The sequence below is a fragment of the Ambystoma mexicanum genome, unplaced genomic scaffold, assembly GCF_040938575.1.
Source record: "Ambystoma mexicanum isolate Mex_15411 unplaced genomic scaffold, UKY_AmexF1_1 Mex_scaf38, whole genome shotgun sequence".
NCBI classification, from domain to species: domain Eukaryota; kingdom Metazoa; phylum Chordata; class Amphibia; order Caudata; family Ambystomatidae; genus Ambystoma; species Ambystoma mexicanum.
Genome location: NW_027182453.1, coordinates 1,719,082 through 1,739,765, shown reverse-complemented (window position 1 = coordinate 1,739,765; position 20,684 = coordinate 1,719,082). Strand labels below are relative to the sequence as shown.

Here is a 20,684-nt window from a genome sequence, read left to right as displayed (position 1 = left end):
CCACTTGCCAGGTAGGATCAGGGCTCTGGGCTCCATTAAGGCCTTGAAGGCCTGGCACCCACTCCCAAGACTCTCTTGGAGCCAGTCCTGGCTCCTCAGGGGCCAGGCTCATACTCTTTGAAGAACCTGTGTAAAAGGGGACTACTTTTTTCATTTGGGCCTGCAGCTAACATGGAGGGACCAACATAGCTTGGTTCCTAGGAACTAAGCTATGCGGTATATTTTTTTGGGTGTGGCAAACCTGCAGAGGAGACAAAAGGGACATCGTTAGCAGCATCTTACCTGCAATCTCCATCCTGTCAACCCCTCCCAGCTCCAGTGAACAGCTTCTTCTGGACACCGCATAACTTCTGAAAAACCTGAAAGAGAAAAGGAGAAGACAATATTAGAAAAGGCATACTCTGGCATTGCTAAGCTACGAACAGTACAAGAAACTTACCTGGCTGGTCGCCTCCTGGCCGCACCGCTCAGGAGTTCCACACACGCTGGAGAAGCACCGCGACCTGTAGGGAAGAAAGAAAACAGGTTAGCAAAGGCAAGACAAAGCAGTGCTGCGCATTGCACTTACTTACCTCATTACAGTGCTCATCACACGCCATCATTTATCAGCGAGGCCCAACTGGACCAGTTTGTCACGCTGAAGCTCAGCACACCTAGGGAGAAAGAAAAACATTATTAATCAAAAGAAAGGCATGCAAGTATAACAACGCTATACCGAACTGCTGCAATAAGACCAACCTGAGAGACACTTGAACGGGCACGCGCCAGTGAAGTAACTTGGTCGCCCACGCCCGCTGAAGACAACGCCGGCAGGCGGAAGAGCCGGCCAGCATCAAAGGCCATTCTAAGGCCCTGTTTGCCCCTGTTCGCTGCGTTCGGCGCGTGGCGAGTTGTCTAGGATGCCCACAAACGAACTTTGCATCATCATGGACAAACACCGCTGTGAGTACCATTATGCCATTCTACGATGCATTACAGAGCATCCATATGCGCATTCAAATGTACGCTGCTCCTTAGATTGACATTCGTATCTGCTCTCCCGATTGACTCAGCGCTGGCGTAACTCCTAGACGCTGCCCAGAAATGTTAGTGATTTGCTGTATTGCATTGCCACTACTGTAAGGCACACCCCTGTGCCCCACACTGCTAGTAAACTGCTGCATTGTGTCTGTGCCCTACACTGCTAGTGAACCGCAGCATTGTGCCCAAACCTCTGTTACCGGATTGCCACACTGTGCCCTAACTGACTGCTCCCACGGATGACTGCTACCCTGTGCTCACCCATCATGGCCAACATCACACCCGCACCATCCGCACTCATCCCCCCTACGCCTTTCCTCCCATCATTTTTCACCAAACCCACAGAACACAAACCCAACCATCTCTCAACACGCCCCAGAACCACGAACTCTAGAAATCTAAGATTAGGCCTCCGCTCCAGACATTCACAGGAAACCCCTCAAAGCAGATTTGAAAACAAAGCTACACCTGAACACAAGAAACTGTCCACTCCCAAGAAAGTAGCCAAAAGGCCCAATACCACTCCCACGCCCTGCCCAGACTTACAGTGTGCATTAATTAATGCCAGATCCCTCCCCGCCCACGCCACCGAAATCCATGACCTTCTCACCAACCTTGACCTCGACATTCTCGCCATCACCGAAACCTGGCTACACATCGCCGCCGGCCCAGCAATCTCACTAGCCATCCCACCTGGATACTCCATCCTCAGACAGGACAGAACATCATCCACAGGTGGAGGAGTGGCAGTCATAGTGAAAGACCACCTTGAATTAAGACAAAGTCCCGCCAAACTAGGGGACAACATTGAATCGCTATCAGCCAAGATCGCACTATCTCCCAACACCACTATCACTCTTAATCTAGTATATCGCCCACCAGGCCCGTTACTGGACTTCCAGGACAACCTCACACACCTGCTAGGTGAAAACCTTAAAACCACCACCAAAACCATTCTCCTAGGAGACCTTAACCTGGGGCTCCACGACCAGAAAGATAAACCATCCACCAAGCTAGCACAAGCTCTCCAAGAAATGGGCTTTGTACAAAAAGTTCTCCATCCTACCCACAGTAAAGGGCGCACTCTTGACTGGGTAGCTGACCACAACTGCGGCATTGACATCAGCTCCACCACGCCTACCCCATGGTCCGACCACTTTCTCATTCACTTCTTCATCCCCTTACCTAACAACTCGGAAAGAAAACTTACGCCCGCACCCCCAGCCATGGCCAGGAGCGCCAAGAACCTCACCAAAGAAAGCATCTCACCCTATCTAGTCCCTCTCACGAACAACCTCCCTGCCTCATCTGACCCAGCTGCACTGGCATATATCTACAAAACTACCATTAGCACTGCCATAGACATCATCGCCCCCCCTACAAAAGAAAAAATCCAAAAACTCCAAACACTCCAATACCTGGTTCTCAGCAGAACTAAAAGAACTACGAACCAAAAAACGCAAAGCCCTAAACTTATGGCAAAAAGCGCCCAATGCCTCCTCACTATCGTCCTAAAAATCACTGGCCACCCAATACAAAAAAAGCATTATAGCAGCCAAATCTGCATCATATAATGATAGAATCTCCAACGCCACCTCAGAATCCAAAGAGCTCTTCGCTATATTCAAGGAACTCTCCACACCGGCCACCAAGTCCCAAGAGATTATCAAAGACCAAGCCTGGTGTAACACCATACAATCAGCCCTTCTAAAAAAACTCCTCCAAGCTAAAATCTTAAACCATCACAAAAATCTCACTCAGGAAATCTTAGCTGCATCCCTAAAGGAAACAGTGATTGAGAACAAAAAGATAAGTCACATTACACCCTTCAAATTTAGAGAAGTCTCAGATAAAGAGGTAATCGATATCGTCAACAGAAACAAACCCTCAAATTGCAAAGGCGACGCCTGCCCCGCCAAACTAGTCAAAGACTGCGTTGAAACACTAGCACCATTCCTCAAATCCTTCATCAATGCTTCCTTCAACTCAAACTCAGTCTCTACCAGCCTAAAAGAAGCCTGGGTGCGCCCTCTTCTAAAGAAACCTACTCTAGATCCAGAAAACGCCAACAACTATAGACCCATCACAACAGTTCCCTTCCTGCTCAAGATCCTCGACAAAGTCGCCTACTCACAAATTCAGCACTACCTCAAAAAAAATCGCATCTTAGGCAAAAGGCAATCGGGCTTCCGCCCGGGGCATGGGACCGAATCGGCCCTATTAGACCTTAAAATCCAACTTAACGACATCATGGACAAAGGCAAACCGGCTCTCCTCCTTCTATTAGACCTATCTGCTGCCTTCGACCTGGTCAACCATGACATCCTAGGCACGCAACTCAAAAATGAAGCTCACTTCTCGCCTGAAGCCGTCTCCTGGGTCAAATCCTTCCTCGAGGGTCGACTTATGAAAGTCTTTTCTGATTCGGCAAACGCTACCCCAACCACTGTCCATTGTGGCGTCCCACAGGGATCCTGCACTGCACCCACCTTATACAACATTTTCACCCTCCCACTGTTCAATGACCTCGACCATCGCCACATAGCCTACACCAACTATGCTGACGACACACAAGTCCTGCTCCCCCTTACTGGGGTATATGAACAAGACGCCGCAGCACTAACAAAAATATACACAGCCATTCAAACCTGGATGGCAGCCAATGGACTTTGCCTTAACGGGGACAAAACAGAGATCCTACTAGTTGGCACCAAAGAAACACTAAACAAACTCCCGCCTCTATACAAATCCTTTAACGTTGATAACTCCACCATCACAGTCTCCACTGCAGTAAAAACACTAGGAGTATATCTTGACTCCACTCTCTCTATGACACGGCAAGTCAATGCCGTAGCCTCCTCTGCTGCACTCACCACTAAGATAATCAACGCCGTTAAACCCTTCCTATCCTCGAAAAACTGCTTGAATGTAGCCAGAGCCACAGTAGGTACCAAACTGGACTACTGCAACGCCCTCTTCCTGGGCACGTCTGCACAAAACATTAAAAAAATGCAAGTCACACAAAACAATGCCCTAAGAGCAGCCCTAAGCATTCCAAAAAGGGAGCACATCTCCCAAGCCAGAAAAGAAGCACACTGGTTACCTATAAAAGAGCGCATACTATTCAAATCCATGGCCATCACCCACAGATGCCTCTCTGCCAATGCCCCACCCTATCTTTCTGAAAGGATCACCCCCCATACTTCCACTAGACCCACCAGGTCACACATGACCAACCAGACCTATGTACCCACCTTTAAAAGAAGCAAAGCCGGAGGGTCCAGCTTTCAACATCCAGCACCCAAAAACTGGAACGCACTCCCCACCGCCTTAAGGAACGAAAAATCATACCATGCCTTCCGTAGACTACTCAAAACCACGCTGTTCAACTAACCCTGCCTCACCTGTATTCTCACCACTGTATATTTGGAAATAACAGCAAATGTATGAAAATATTCTTCTATGCAAATCTGTCTATTTGTGTGTTCACTATGTATGCCTGTAACAAGTAAGACTTCTTTAGCGCCACGATGCCCCCGGGCAGATGTGCGCTCTACAAATCCAAATAAATAAATAAATAAAATAAATAACGTGCCCCTGCCAAGAAGGCAGGATGGAGAGCATGCCTAATTCCACAACAAAGTGAGGAGAGGGCCCAGAAGGGCTGAAGCCACAAGGGGTGGTGGGAGGATACTTACCTCAGTTGGCCAGTCTTGAACACAGCCCTCCTGTATCTTCAGGCTGAACATCCTCCGTAGACAACATCCAGGGAAACTGGGGAGAAGGTTCCAGCAACCAACCCGGGCTGAGTGGCGTCCCCGTGGATACCAGGTGAGCGTAACAGAACACAAAGCCTGCCATAACTAATCCACCTGGGTGCCATAAAGACATCCGAAATCGACCACTTGGCTCAATTGTTAGGACAACTACGTGCCGAAGTTCATTCTGCCAGGCAAGAGACTAATGCTCTCCGGAGGGACCTAGTAGTAACCAAGGATCGCACTGAAGAGATCGGTAGGCAGTTCTTGCAATCACAGGCAGGGCAGACTCCTCTGCCCGGAAACAACCCATTGGCACAAGATCCCACCTTATCATCCACTCCCACTCCAGTACAAACTACGCTACACGGAACAGTTCCCCTAGCACCACCAGAACGGTTCTCAGGCGACCCAAGGAAGTATGTGGCATTCATGAATCAGTGTCGCCTTCACTTTCTTTGTAGGCATGGGGCATTTCCAAACGACCAAGCTTGGGTAGCTTTTGTTTTGTCATACCTGAGTGGTAGCGCAGCGGACTGGTCGGTGCCACTGGTAATCCATGATGATCCTTTGTTACATGACTTTGGGGGGTTCCAGAGGGAAATGGAAAAACATTTTGCTCGCCATACCCAAGAACAAGCAGTAGACAACAAACTCTTGTCACTCGAACAGGGGAATCAAGACTTGTTAACGTACATTACCACCTTCAATAGACTGGTTGCTGAAGCTAGGTGGCCTGAAAACAAAAGAACCACGTTATTTCACCGGGGCCTACGAGGTGAATTGAAGGACGTTCTAGCCCAGGTGGTTGACCCACCCAGAGACTGTACCGAATTTATCAATTTGGTTGTGCAACTAGATCACCGATTGCAGGATCGAAAAGCAGATCAGTCTAGGACGGACACTCGGGCCGTGTATGTTCAGGGAGTGATGGCAGGTGTGTTTGATCTGTTAAATGGTGTGATATAAAGGGAGGAGAGGGGTTAGGTGTGAGTGTGGTGTGTCCCTGGGGTAGATTGTGTTTAGTAGAGATGTGGTGATGTGAGAGCAGATATTTGTGGCAGAATCTTGAGCCTAATCTGCTATTCCTAAGCGTGAGAGAACATGGTTGGTTAGGTGTTGGCTTGGTGGTGAAGTGTTTCAACCAGAAGGCAGGTGAGTTCAAGTAAGGGCTGGTAAGGGGCAATGTGCAATGCTTTTGAAGAAGTGGGTGCTGTGTGGAGGCAAGTATGGTAAGAACTGGGGTGTGGCTGTAGTTGGCAGTCACATTCGTAGTGTTACGGTGGCGTAACGTGGTATATTGTGTGATGTCTGAGTAAACTAGTGTCACATGCTTATGGCTATTGGATGTGGCCAGTGGGAGAAATATGCTGCAGAATGTCTTAAGTAGCAATACATATTTAGTATTTGGCTAAATGCAGGTTACAGCGAAGGCGCTGGGTATGATAAGGTGACTGCCAATTCTTGTAGTGTGCAACCGATGCCTACTTTGATCTGAGTAGTGGGTAGAGAGTGGCATTAATACACAACGAAGATCACGTTGTGTTTGTTTTGCGAGAGTTGGCTTAGTGTTCTTACAAGGTGCTTGTTAAGCATAGGCTAGGCTAACGTGATGAGCAAAGGCAAAGGGGTGGGCGTTAGATGATGTGCCTATTGTGCGCTAGACAGTGGCAACAGTTAGCAGTAATGTGTGATCAAAGAAGGGCATAGACAATGCAACAATAAATGCAGTAGTCCCGAGATGATAGTTGTAATCACATAGGAAAATCTACACATGAAAGGAAGGAGCACGATACCATGCAGACAGTTGCAATTAATTGACGTAAATATGGGTGTGCCAAGTAATCATGGGCAGATGCGCAGGACTGAGTACTGTGAACGTACGGCACGAGTTGCAATGGCAGTGTTAGTGCTCAGCAGTACTAACAAGTATTAGCGGTTTACAAATATAAACATAAGCTTTCAGTCACTGCAAAAAACTTGGGAGGTGAGCTAGCATGGTCAGTGTAATTACAGAAAATGGAAAGAAGCCAAAGTAAATAACTTCAATGATTGCTCAGTAGGAATCATATGGTGAAAAGCCTGAGGTAGTACATGGCGGTTGGTAGCAAGTAAGTTTGAGAGGCAGTTCGTACCTTAATAGCTGGCTGGTGGCAAAGTCAGTTTTCATGAGCTCATTAGCGAATGTCTTTTGGTGTGCACACCATCGCACAACAGGTGCAAAACAGGGCCTTTTCCGTGGACCTTCCCCGGATGGGCCGCAGCCGGCGACTTCCGCCTGCCGGCGTGTAGGCGTGGCAAAGTAGAGATTGGTTGCTAGGCAACGTGGTTGTACACCATAGGGGCCGCAATTTTGAGATCAGGCCATGCGGGCTGCGTGAAAAGGAAACAAAATGGCAATGATACAGGGCTAGCAGGCAGCAGCAAAGGCGGATGGCAGGGGTGCTGTGCCACGATCGTGTTGGAGGCACACGGTGGGTGTAGATGTGAGGCAAGTGCTCACCTTCGAAGTGATTGCAGCGGAATGGCAATCAGAGACTGCTGCTGAAGTGGATCAGCTGGTGTGGATGTCTCTGCAGCTGGGGAGTAGGGCTCCTGCCCTCTCCAGGCATCTAGCATGACTGCAGTGGGGGCGCAAAACAGGGCCTTATCCCGAGACCAGAAGTTAGAGCTTTGCTTCTAGCTTCAGCTCAAGAGGAGGAGAGTGAACCTCTACCTGACCTTCTCAGAGGCCAACCTTTAGATGAGAACATAGAAGGAGTTAATCTATTTTCTAACTTGACATCTGAACACCAGGATGAGTTCAAGTTTTTGTTAAATCAGTTTGCCTCCCTGTTTTCACTTTCACCAGGCTTGACCCCTTGGGGCCATCATGCTATTCTCACTGGTGACTGTTTACCTGTGAAAAGCAGAGGTTACAGAATTTCAGAACATGTAAGATCCCAAATAAAGGAAGAGGTCAACAAGATGCTTGATCTCGGGGTTATAGAGCCATCTACAAGTCCATGATCTAGTCCAGTTGTTCTAGTACCAAAGGCAGGATCCAAAGAGTTGAGATTCTGTGTGGACTATAGAGCACTAAATGCAGTCACTAAGACGTTCCTTTACCAAGGACAGATGAACTGGTGTTAGGAAGAATTATATGCAGTACTCTTTGGGAACACCACACACAATTAAGACTACAAGTGACAGTACAATTTCACCTTTGGTACAAGCCTGTACTACACAGTTAGAGTGGTAGCAGTAGCAGAGCGGACAGACTTCTCTCAAGAGTAAGTGAGCAGTATCAAATAGTTACACAAAGGACAGCAATTACTATGATTCAGGCAAACGCTGACTCAAGGTTTTCAAGCAAAAGAATATACATTTATTTCACTCTTCAGTTGTATAACATTACACTATTATAAGCAGTCTAAAAATCACACTCTTAATACACCACACCACTTCCCTTAAATTCCAGACAAGTTAAGCTCACAAAATGAAGTGGGAGCAAAATGGCACTCCAGCAATTTAAAAGGGAGGGAAAGACAGAAGTTAACAGAAATTGAATCACACCAACAGTAAGTACTCGGGGCAATTGAACAAGAGAGACTGCAATGATAAAATCAGAGAGAAAAGGCTTAGGGCCAAAGTCAATAGGTCAAAAGTCTTTTGCTCAAGATAATACAGTTCAGTGTAGTTTGCGGTAAAGTTCGTGCCACAGATTCCGGACAAGGTTGGTTGGTAGAAAAGTTAGTTCAAAGAGAAGAGAAGGACAAGCCCTCGGATTGGAAAAAGATTTCAAACACTTTCACCGCGGCTGAACAAAACAAACAACCGGATTTGCACAGTACCTTAAAACGGCGAGGGAGCTGTAGTAGAGGCAGACGATCCTGGTAGTTCCTGCAGGCTCACGGTTCCTGAAGCGACTGTCGGACTGATCAGAAGTAGGAAGAGTGGAGGGTCCTGCACTACCCAGGGAAGAAACCAGCAGCAGAGCAAAGCAACGAATAAAAGGTGCGCTCTGTAAAACACAAGCAGGGTTCGACCTAACTGGCTATCCGGCCCACTGTAGCTCAGTACAGCGAATTCGACCAGAGGAGGAGTACTGGCTTGCAGTTTGGGCAAACTGGTTGGTCCCACCAGCTCAAGGGAAGACGTTTCCTGGAGGATCTTCTCTGTCGTAGGATTCTGAAGATTCGGACCTGCAGCAGGGCTTTGTAGGGGTCCTCTTCCATCAGTTCCTCGTAGGTTCTTTCGTTCCATTGACGACTCTGCCTTTCCAGTCCCAGAGACCTGCTGTTTATGCAGTTTTCCCCCATTCATACAGCCACACAGCAGGGTGGCTGTCCTGGCAAGGACAGGCCCCTCACCCAATCAAACAGGAGTGCGACTTGGGTTACCAAGGGAACCCATGGCAGGGGTCCGAAGATCCCTCCCTCACTTCCTGCCTAGACTTTCAGGTGCCTTAAGGAGGGCTTCTGTGCACAAGCCCGCGAAAAGACGGCGAACAAAGGGATCAAACCTGGTTTGGCGTGCAGAGTAAAACACGAGAAAGACATTTACAAAAAGAAATGGCGAAGAAACCCAGCTGGAACCGTAATAAAACATATACGGCTAAGCAGGTTTATGTTTGAGGCTAATATAATAGCCTACAACAATACCATGGTTATTTAAGATAACCGCGGTATATAAAATAGGGTAGATACGACTGCCATCAGCCAAGTCTTAGTGTAAAGGGAGCGAAACAATGCTCCAAGAGACACTGACAAAAAGGGATAAGAATTAACCCTTTCCAATACTCCATGTAAGCTGGGGTGTACTGGGTCTGTGGTTAAAGTGACTAAATAAAGTTAATGGCAACTTTATCTTTTCTGGGGGACAGTAGTCAGCCCCAGAAAATGGAGTCACGGGGAAGTCTAAAAGAAAAATGGTGCCATAGAGTAGGTGAGGCTCCAGTGCCCAAGATCACCCATGAAGTAGAAATACGCACAGCAAAATGCATGTAAGAATGGGAAAAAGGCTCACACTCTTACCGGGTGAAACAAATAAACCCTAGAAATCCAGCAAAGCTGCTGAGGGACTCAGTAGGTAAGGGAAATTAGCCAATTTTGAGAATTCTCCCTAACAACTTTTGGATAAACTTGGTGTAGCCAAGTACCTAAGTACATTTGATCTGACATCAGGCTATTGGCAAATAGCCCTGACAGACCATGTCAAGGAGAAAACTGCAGTTTCAACCCCAGCAAGCCTCTACCAGTTTAAGGTTATGCCTTTTGGATTAAAGAATGCACCTAGTACATTCCAAAGGATGGTTAATCAAGTTCTGAATGGGATGGAGGACTTCTGCATGGCATACTTGGATGACATTGCAGTGTTCAGCCCTACTTGGAAATAACATGTTGATCACTTAGGATATGTTTTGCAGGCTCTTGAGCAGGCCCATCTGACCATAAAGGCAAGCAAATGTCAAATCGATCAGAGTAAAGTGGTCTACCTTGGTCATGAGGTAGAAGGAGGTGAAATAATTGCCTAGCAAAGTACAAGCTGTACAAAGCTGAGCCACCCCTACTACTCAAACCCAAGTGAGAGCCTTCCTAGGCTCACTGGGTACTAAAGGAATTTCATCGAGAACTATGGGACCATAACTTCTCCTTTGAATATAGTCTCCTCTCCAAAATTCCCTAAAAAGGTTAGATGGAAGGAGGAGTGCACTCAAGCCTTTGAAAACCTGAATAAAGCCCTTTGTCAAGCTCCAGTCCTAAGAGCTCCTAATAATCACCAACCCTTCATTGTGCCGACAGATGCATCCAATACAGGTATAGGTGCAGTCCTTAGTCAACTGGATGAGAAAGGTAGGGAGCACCCCATTTGCTTCATCAGCGGGAAACTGAAGGAACCAGAAACAAGGTGGGCAACCATAGAGCGGGAATGTTTTGCCATTGTGTGGTCTCTGAAGAAGTTTAGACCATACTTGCATGGATCTACTTTTGTGATTCAGACTGACCACCAACCCTTGAGAAGGTTAATGTAAATGAAAGGGGAGAACCCACAACTCCTAAGATGGTCAATCTGCCTGCAAGGGTTTGATTTCACCATTGAGCACAGGTCATGATGTCACCACCAAAATGCTGATGGTCTCTCTAGGATGTTTATAACCGACTAGAGTGAAGAGATTCATCCAGGAGTGGATTAAATCATCCTATCCCTTAGTCTGGGGGGGGGAGTGTTAGGGAGAATTCTCCAGAATGGCTTATTTCCCTTACCTACTGAGACCCTCAGCAGCTTTGCTGGATTTCTAGGATTTATTTTTTTCACCTGCTAAGAGTGTGAGCCTTTTTTCCCACTCTTACATGTGTTTTTGGCTATGTGTTGTAAATTTGTATGTGTTCATGGACTGTGCAGTGACACATGGTTGTCTTTTTTAGACTTCCGAACTCAGACTCCATTTTCTGGGACTGACTATTATCTCCCAGAACATGTAAAGTTGCCATTGACTTTTTAAATTCACAGACCCAGTACAAACTATCTTACATAGAGTACTGGAAAGGGTTAATAGTTATACCTTTTTGTCTGTCTCTCAAGGAACATTATTTTGTTCCCCTCTCTTTAAGATTTGGCTGGTGGCAGTGGTATCTACCCTATTTTTCCTACTGCTGTCTATTTGAATAGCCTTGGTACTGTTTTAGGCTAAGTTAGTAGCCTCAAACATAAACCCGCTGGACCCCTTTTATTTTATTTTGGTTCCGGCTGGGTTTATTCGCCATTTCTTTTTGTAAAGGTCTTTCCTGTGTTTTACTCTGTGCGCCAAACCAGATTTGGTTCCTTTGTTCACCGTCCTTTGGCAGGCTTCTGCACAGAAGCCCTCCTTAGGCGCCTGAATGTCTGAGGGGGACAGGATGTGAGGGAGGGGTTTGAGACTCCCTGCACATGTTCTCCTTGCAGACCCATGTCGCACTCTGTATGATTGGCTGAGGTGACTGTCCCGCCAGGACAACCACCATGCTGTGTGATTGACAGCCAGGCTATGTGAATGGGGGAAAACTACATAAAAAGCAGGTCTCTGGGGCTTGGAAGGCAGAGTCGCCACTGGATCGTGAGAACCGAAGAGAAGCTGAAAGAAGTGGACCACTGCTACGAATGAACCTCCCGGTGAAGCCCTGCTGCGGTCCGAATCTCCAACCTTCGACCACAGGGAAGATCTGCAAGGAATCTTCTCCCCTTTAGCTGGTGGGACCAACCAGTTCACCAAACTCCAAGCCAGGCCTCCCTCTTCTGGTCGAATTTGCTGTGCACAGCTACAGTGAACCAGATAGCCAGCAGGACTGGAACCTGCTTGCATTTTAAGGAGAACACATTTTATTTGTCGCTTTGCTCTGCTGCTGGTTTCTTCCCTGGGCAGTGCAGGACTCTCCAGTCTTCCTCCTTCATGTTAGTCAGACAGTCGCTTCAGGAACCATGAGCCTGCAGGATCTGCCAGGAACGTCTGCCTCAGCTACAGCATTCTTCTGCTCTAAAGGTACCTTGATTCAGTGTTTGTTTGAACCATAGTAATTGCTGTCCTTTGTGTAACTACTAGTACTGCTCACTTTACTCTTGAGATAAGTCTGGCTGATCAGCCATCGCTACCACTTTACTGTGTAGTACAGGCTTGTACCAAAGGTGAATTTGTACTGTCACGTAGTAGTCTTAATTGTGTGTGGTGTTCCCAAAGGGCACTGCATATGATTCTGCCTAACACAGAGTGATATTGAAAATGGGTAAAACTATCTCTAATACTCATTACAGTCCACTGATAGTAGGGAGAAGTGAGCGGGAGGCCTGGAGCCTGGGTCCTTGTTGAAGGTGTTGGGATGGTGTTGAATGCACGTACAGAATCCCAAGCAGGCAAAAAGGTTCCGGTTGAGAAAAATATATCAGTGATCCACCTTGTGGGAGCAGAGTGAAGGGTGTGCCATGGACAGAGTATACATTGTCTTAGTTCGGTCCGATACATTTAGATGCCGACATATAGCAACACAGTAAGAGCAACAAATGTATTAATGTTGCAGTTGCAGAGGTTATAGATAGGGCACCTTTATAGGCCGGTGTTTAGTTGTTGTATTATTAGTATGTATTGATGTGCAATATGGGGGAAGAAGCAGACGTAGGTGGAAGATGGAGTCAGTAGGGTAGTGTGGTAGAAACGAGGTCAGTGTGGTAAAAGTGACAGGAGTAACGCCATTTTGGATGTTAATGCCCAGCACACGATGAACAGATGAGAATGCTGGATTTAGTGTGGATCTGCTGCTCGGTAAGTCCAGCTCCAAAAACAAAGCCCTTTTTCCATTCCCCCAGCAGAGAAGCCGAGGTCAGAGGCATTCATTGTACGCAGATAAACACTATTTGTATCCAGCTGCGGAGCCTGGATGTCATGGGAACGGAATGTTAGTTGGTAAAAGAGCAGTCCGGGATGTGCCCTTTGAAGGACAAATTAATGAGACTAGTGCACGTGGCTGTGTAATGCCAACGAGCCAGCCGATGATTTAGAACACTACTGCCCTCACCCTGGGATGGACACCCCATATGAATTGCACCTAGACGCACAACTTAAGCAAACAAATCCTTGAAATTCAGACTGGTGGAGAATGGTGCCCTTGTCATATCATCCATGGGCACCTGGGGTTGTGAGATAAGTGCAGGGAGCTGTGTCTAGAAAGTCTTGTGATTCGGGACAGGGGTCGCAGAGTTGATGCCAATACATTTTGTTCAGATTGGGGGCGCAGCTCACATGCGCCAATGCATCTGGTTTCATGAGAAAGCCTACTGTCTCATCAAAAGCAGAGTTTGGCCTTGCAAAGTTTCTTTGTGCCTGGAACAGGAGAGTGAACATCACGTGATGGACCCAAATTTACGAGCTTATCGATAAGGACACACCAATCACACATTTGGGTTCGTCAGTGACTATGTAGGGGACCAGGTGTCTATGGAAATGGGGGCAGCGTAGATGTGGCCAATCGGTCATGGGACTACAGGGTGGGCGATTAGCATGTTCTATAGATGGTAGCCAATGAGGGTGGTGGGATTATGTTGTACTCATTAAGCATAGTATTGTTAATTTGCGCTTTTTCTTCTATATAAGGTGTAACGTCTTGAGATGAGACCTGTGTCATGTTCGGTTTATAGTCAAAAAATCGAAAACAAAAAGGTTGAAAGTCAAAATATCAAAAAAAAGTGGAAAAAAAGTCACATTTCTTTTTTATTACATTTTTTATTCGAAATGGGGAGGTTCCCCCCAACCTCCCTTTTATTATTATTTTTACGTTTTTTTTTACATGCGAGAGCCAAAAAAAAAAAATAAATAAAAAATAAATTATTCAACCTTTTTTTTGTCGTTATGTTTTCGGTTTGTCTTTCGACATTTATTTTCTCGATATTTTGACTGGACACCGTCATGTTCGTTATATGGAACTGTCTGAGACCCTTTTGCATATAATAGACCTTGTTGTCACTTGCAAAGAGGTGTAGTGATTGTATTGGTCATTTGGATTGGTTTTATTCTACGTTTTCTGTCTGCCATCCTTTCAAAGGCATGTGGTTTGTACATACAAACATTCCAAAATATTAAATCCAGTTGGATAAACCGCCTATCCAAACATCATGGTCGCTTTGCAAAATGCATCAAAAAGGTGCCTTAAAAAATGTAGTGTCAATTGGAATAGACCATGATGCAAACATAAGCCAAATATGAATAAAATGGTTCCATGGGTAGTGAGCTGATTACCATAGGTAGGATTACTTCCCTATGCAGCTAAGTCAAATATAGTAGTTCTTGCAAAAAGAAAAGTGTTGAGTCTCTAGAGCCCAAACATCCAGTTCCAAAAGCTTCAACATCCAAGCAGAATAAAGGTGTGCCAATTAATCCCTCCCCTATGGCCATAATGGAGGAAGTTGTCCCTGCTCAATGCTCGTCCTCCAGCTCTGCTCTCCAGTCAAATGGCATTCCTTCAGGATTCACAAACAGCACTGTGTGACTCCTCCTAGAAACAGGCTTTTTATAGCTTTAGCACAGTTGTTTATCAAAAGCCTGAAGATTTTTATCTATAAAAGCCGAAGGTTTTATATGTCTAAAAGCCTGATGCTCTTTTTCTCTCCATGCCCGTCAGTTGTAACACCTTACCTGAGGTCCTGCGGGGTTGTCATGGATTTCCCAGGGAAAGCAGAGGCACAAGTGATGATAGCACACAGACTCCAAAGCGGGACTGGATAGCAGCACTGGAATGAAACAGCCCCTCCACCCAGGTCCCCCAAAAGAAATGGGTTTCTATGTGCTGAACCTTCTTGTGGCGGAATCAACCCGTCATGTAGTCTGTAATCCCTGGTTGTGAATTGCACTGCATGCATGGTGGAGAGAGAGCGGTAAAAGCAATGAGCATGTAACTTAGGCTCCAACCCTTGTCTTCCCCTCCTTTCCCTGGTTTCTTTCCCCTCCCATCACTGATCTTTACCTGGTGTTTTTGCAAGGGGCTTACAGCGTGGTTGGATAGGTTATTGATGAAAAGTTCTCTGGTTGCGTACAAACGGGGCTGCCGCGATGTTAGTGCCACTCTTCATTAGCTTTGCTATATCGGCACCCTTCCATAAGCACACTGTTACTTCACACCGAGCATTTTTTAACAGACAAAGTATTAGCGCAATGATCAAATGCACTTCTGGCAGTCAACAGGTCTCCAGCATAGTTTTACAGATAAGAAGGTACTGCCCAAGTGCCCGACATACTACTGCATTCAACAGGTCTTTCAGATATTACAATGGATTCAACTTGCATGCACATGCTGCTCCGTAACACCTAGCTGCTACTTTTCTTCTTTCAGGTCCAGCACCTGTGCAGAGGGCAGGGGTTCATCCTGAAGCCAGATGGTAGCCCAACAAATGAAAAACATCCAGGAAGAAACAAGGAGGCAATGACGTAGGAAGAAAACACGCCACCCCGACCGTGTTGCTAACAGGTAAACATTACTCACTTGAACTGCGAACGCTGAGCATGGATTGCAGAGTGGCATGACCTTTTATAGGCTTTGTTTCCCAAGATGATGGCACGGCTGGACATTCTGGAAAAGGTAGTTTTTTGTCTGCACAGAACGCAGCCTTCCAGGACAAACCAAGCACACAGAGCCCAGGTGTGATATTGCTAAATACATATACAATAGGGCTTCCTTTGTGGGTAAGGAGTGTACTGTGCTTCCCCTTCCTGGTGTTTTTATGTTGGCTTGGGGTCAGTGTTACTGAGAACCTGCCCCTCTTTTGCTGCTCAATCCTGACATCAGTCAACAATCTCCCTCATATCCGGCCTAGCCCAGAAGCCTGGTAGTCCATTGTAGTCTTTCAGGACTTAATTATTGTTATCAGAACATTGGATACTATTAACCAAAACAAAAAGAACTATTGAACTATTGGAACACATCCCAGACCATTGCGTTGCAGCCCAGAAGCTACACTAGCCATAGTGTTCCTGGTTGTTCCAAAACTACTGATTAGCCTGGCACACAACCCAGACTTCCACAGTAAATAATAATGGGTCTCATCACGAGTTGGGCAGTAGCCCTTAAATGGAGTGGTAACGGAATTAGCACAGGCAATACCACTCCGCTGGATCACAAGTCAGAGGTAATTCTTTCAGCCACAAAACAAATTGGTGCTATTGTCACTAGTGCTAATAGCCCTGACAACACAAATCGCAATTACAGCCATATCAAGTCCATGTATGGCGGTATTAGCGCCGGAAACAGCCTAGATTTATTTCCAGCCTCGAGCTGGAGGTAAATGAACACAGGTGCTAGAAATAAAACCACAGGTGCATCCAATGTACTCCAGAGGGCTACATAAGGCACACCCCTACCCCAAACTTTGTTTCCAACACCATGCTTCCATTATTTTCTGCAAGCTGGAACAGCCAGCTGCTTGGTGCTGCGTCTGAATCTTGAGAAGTTTGACAACCAGGCTAGGGCACAGTGAGTGCAGGGTGGCATAGGTGGAGGAGAATTTTTCAAGCTAGGCGAGCACCCATCCCTAGGGGTAAGCCATTACCCTGGGCCCTCACTGACACCCAGTTGGTCACCCTGTACCGCATGACAGGGAGATCATCACCAAACTGCTGGCCTCAATCCAGGAGGACATTGGGAGCAGTATTAACATCTGCACAGCTGTGCCCCCACTGGTCAAGCTGGTTCCATGGTCCTACACTACAGCACACTGCTGGGATACATGGAGAGGTACAGAGGACAGCAGACTTGGATATTGGGTGAGTCCAATCGGCTCCACATATGCACAGTGAAGCCCCTGACAAAAAACTGGGGGTGGGTTAACACTGAAACAAAGCATGGCATGGCAAGTGAATGCACTAGCAGCACCCGACAAGCACCCACACCAACAACAGGGGAGAGCAAAGGGTGCATGCACATGTTGGACACACCTGGGCGCACAAGCTGACGTACACATACTGCAGCAATTACAACACACATGACCACATGTACCACAACCACACTACAGCACCCAATAGCAGGCTATCCATCCCAGCATGTCCCATGCACGACCCCATCACACAAAGCAGACATTAACCCTCACTGTGCATAGCAGAGTGCATGGAACACAGCAGAACAGGTTAGATTAATTCATAGTAACTCAAAAAAGGAATTGTGTGCACCAAATCCACAACACTGAGATGGGGCCTTTTCTCGTCTTTGTGAAACACCAGACAAGGCACACAGCCACCAGGGACACACCACTGAACAATCGCCACAACGATACAGGGTGCATGTACAGGCAAAGGAATGCATGACACAATTGACAAAGGCTGCACAGACATCACACTTGAACCAGTGTAAGTTGCCTTTATGTGTTGACCACACCCACCTACGGAGGAATGAAACCCATTTCAATTCAGGCCACCTTGCTCTTTTCTTCTGATATTAGTCACATCATACACCCAGTCATTGATTCTGGTGCCACAGGAAATTACATATACATCTCCCTCACAGCCTCCTTGAACCTGTCCTTACAGAACAAGAGCCGGCCCGAACCAGTTCAGGTAGTTGATGGAACATTGTTAATTTCTGGTCCCATAAAACAACAAACGGCCCCTTTGACACTGTTACTTCAGGACACACACAAAGAGACTATATCCTTCGATTTGATCACAACACCCAATTCGGACTCATCCTTGGTATTCCATGTTTACGGGTTCACAATCCTGTCGTGGACTGGGCCTCCGGTCGCTTGTACTTCGAGTCCACGTATTGACAATCCTCTTGCCTTGCCCAGTCTGCTGTACCTGACTCTCCGTCGCAGTTATTAGGGGCCGTCGCTCAACTCACACCGAATGACACCCTCCCCATGGAGCTTGATCCACCCCGGCACATAGTGGGTTCCATAGCTTCAGGCATTCCTCCGGAATATCAGGACTTCCAGGAAGTGTTTGATAAGGGTTGTGCAGAATCCCTTCGTCCACACAGGCTTTATGATTGTCCCATTGACCTCTTACCTAATGTTAGCATACCTTCCGGGAGGATGTATTCCTTGTCTCCCTCAGAAGACCTGGCTCTCAAGGAATATATACAGAATGCCTTACGCCTGGGCCATATCCGGCAATCCACGTCATATTTTAGACCATTATACAAATCATCCTTTACACTTTAAAGACAATATAGATGATGCCCTGGAAACGTACTAAATGCGACAAGCCAAAGGATCTCCAATCAGCATATGGGAAAAAAGTATAGAAGCACAGACCTTTCCTCTACTCTTTCCTACTGGAAAAGGAGGACGGTACGATGATAGACCCACACAGATAACAGCATCAGAATATCGCTCTTTACGAATGTATTCAGATGACCCCAGATTCAGACAAAACGTGATATACATATTCCACCTTCTCTCTGAAAGTGAACTAGCAACTCTATGCTACGGAGTTGCACACACATTAAAATCAAGTACCCATTTTCAAAATATGTCAGCTATGCAATTATTACAAAAAGTGCAAGAAAAAGATGAGGTTTTACAGTCAAGTATTACAAATCTTTTAGCAAACATGCGTGGTACAAAAGAATACTGGTTCCGACGTCACAGAGATGTACGCTGTATGATAAGAAACCTTAGCCCACCCACTTGGTTTGTTACATTAAGTTGTGCAGAATATGCATGGGAAGATTTACATGATTTCCTACGCCTAGCAAACAAAAAAAAACATAGATATAAAAACACCAGGAGAACTCTGCTCTCTAGATTCTGTAAATGTATCAAGATATTTCCATCATCGCTTCATTGCTATGCTACACTTTATTTGTAATACGACGGTTCCTCCCCTCGGAGAAGTTCAACACTTCTCCTAAATTTGGTCAGGACAGTGATGCCACTGTTTTGCAGTTCATCCAAAAATATGTCACTTGTGAAATCTCTTCACAAACAACCCATAGGGCCTCATTACGACCCAGGCGGTAAGTTACCGCCTGGGCCGTGACTTTACCACCATGGTGTAAACTGTGTTTACATACATTTGAGACCAACATTAATAAGATTTGCTTATTGGTTTTTAGTTAACGTTAGTGCTTGCCACTTCTTATATACTATGATAGGTTCTGCATATACACTGTCTCTTAGACTATATGCTTGCCAAAATGGCATCTCGTGTGAGCCTGCGCAGACTCCCACATCTTCGAACACTACCCTGCAGATGAATGTCAGAAAGGGAAGTGGACATGGATCATCTGGACTCGAGAGGAGTATGCCTCGTTCCTCACACATACCCCATGCAGAGGAGGAGGGTGGGTGGAAGGCAACAGCAAAATACAACACCTTCAAGGCAGAGGAGAGAACCAAGAAGCAATCCATATCTAGGCTTCCCAGAGTCATCCCACCAACCAGTTGCTTGGGTCTCCTGCAGGTTCAGCCCTACCAATGTTCGATGGTCAGTTGGGCAGACCTCCTGGGAAAGGGAAGCATTGAGGATGATAGCCAGGTACTAGAGTACAGAGAGATGGGCATGGCTGAAGGCAGCAGCAAGGTGTGGTTTAATAGATCAAGCACTGGCAGGCAAAGTCATTCACAGGATCATGGCAGGCTGATGTGATATTAATGATGCAGGGAGGCAGAGGGCCAGGGCCATGCACAGCCTTTACTACTGCTAGAATTACATTGCCAACTTGTGGTAGTGTTCAGCTGTAGGTTCCTGCAAGGATCTGGGAAAACATGTGCATTACATTTTTGGTACATGAAGATGATAAAGATATGTCTCGTGAATGAATCGATGGACTTTGCTATGTCGGGAGGGGTACTGGTCAAGGGCAGGACTCTGGCTCATTCTGTGTCTTAGTAAAGAACCTCAATGATGGAATGTTTTATTAGTTTTGACACAGCGAGTTCAGAAGCACGGATGTAGAGACTAGGATTGCGGGTGTTGAAGTACGGCGAGGCATTCTACTTTTTATTGCAATCGCTTATTGTAGCAAAATAAATGGATAAACTTTCGGGGAGCACGGAAATTGGGTTCAAAGGGGACTCTAGATTGATATGCGCCACACAAGGATATGGTTAGACCAAGATTGTTAAATATTGTGGACCGTGACATCCTAAAAAAGAGTAGTTGCTTCTGGAGGATGGTTAAACTCACACAGCCTAAGGTGGTGGCTGCACAGACGACGCACCTGAGAACAGATGAGGGGGAGGTTGTCTTCTAAGGATTATCCACTGGGAACAAGGAGCACGCCAAAACAAATGTGCTCATTGTGTCACCTAAAACTGGTGTTTGTCCCCCATACTGGACAGCTCAAAGGTTCTCGCATATATTGTTGTGCTAGCTACCCACACAATAAATGTAGGACTGACAGACAGGTGGACACTTGCCCATTGTGGGGGGGGGTTGGAGGGGGAGTATGCATACTATTCACGTGTAAA

General features: G+C 46.4%; 1 pseudogene; it reads left to right on the top strand.

The window, feature by feature from the left end:
* LOC138559115 (zinc finger protein 585A-like) overlaps window positions 1-20,684 on the top strand; it is a 540,244-nt pseudogene that overhangs the window by 7,280 nt on the left and 512,280 nt on the right.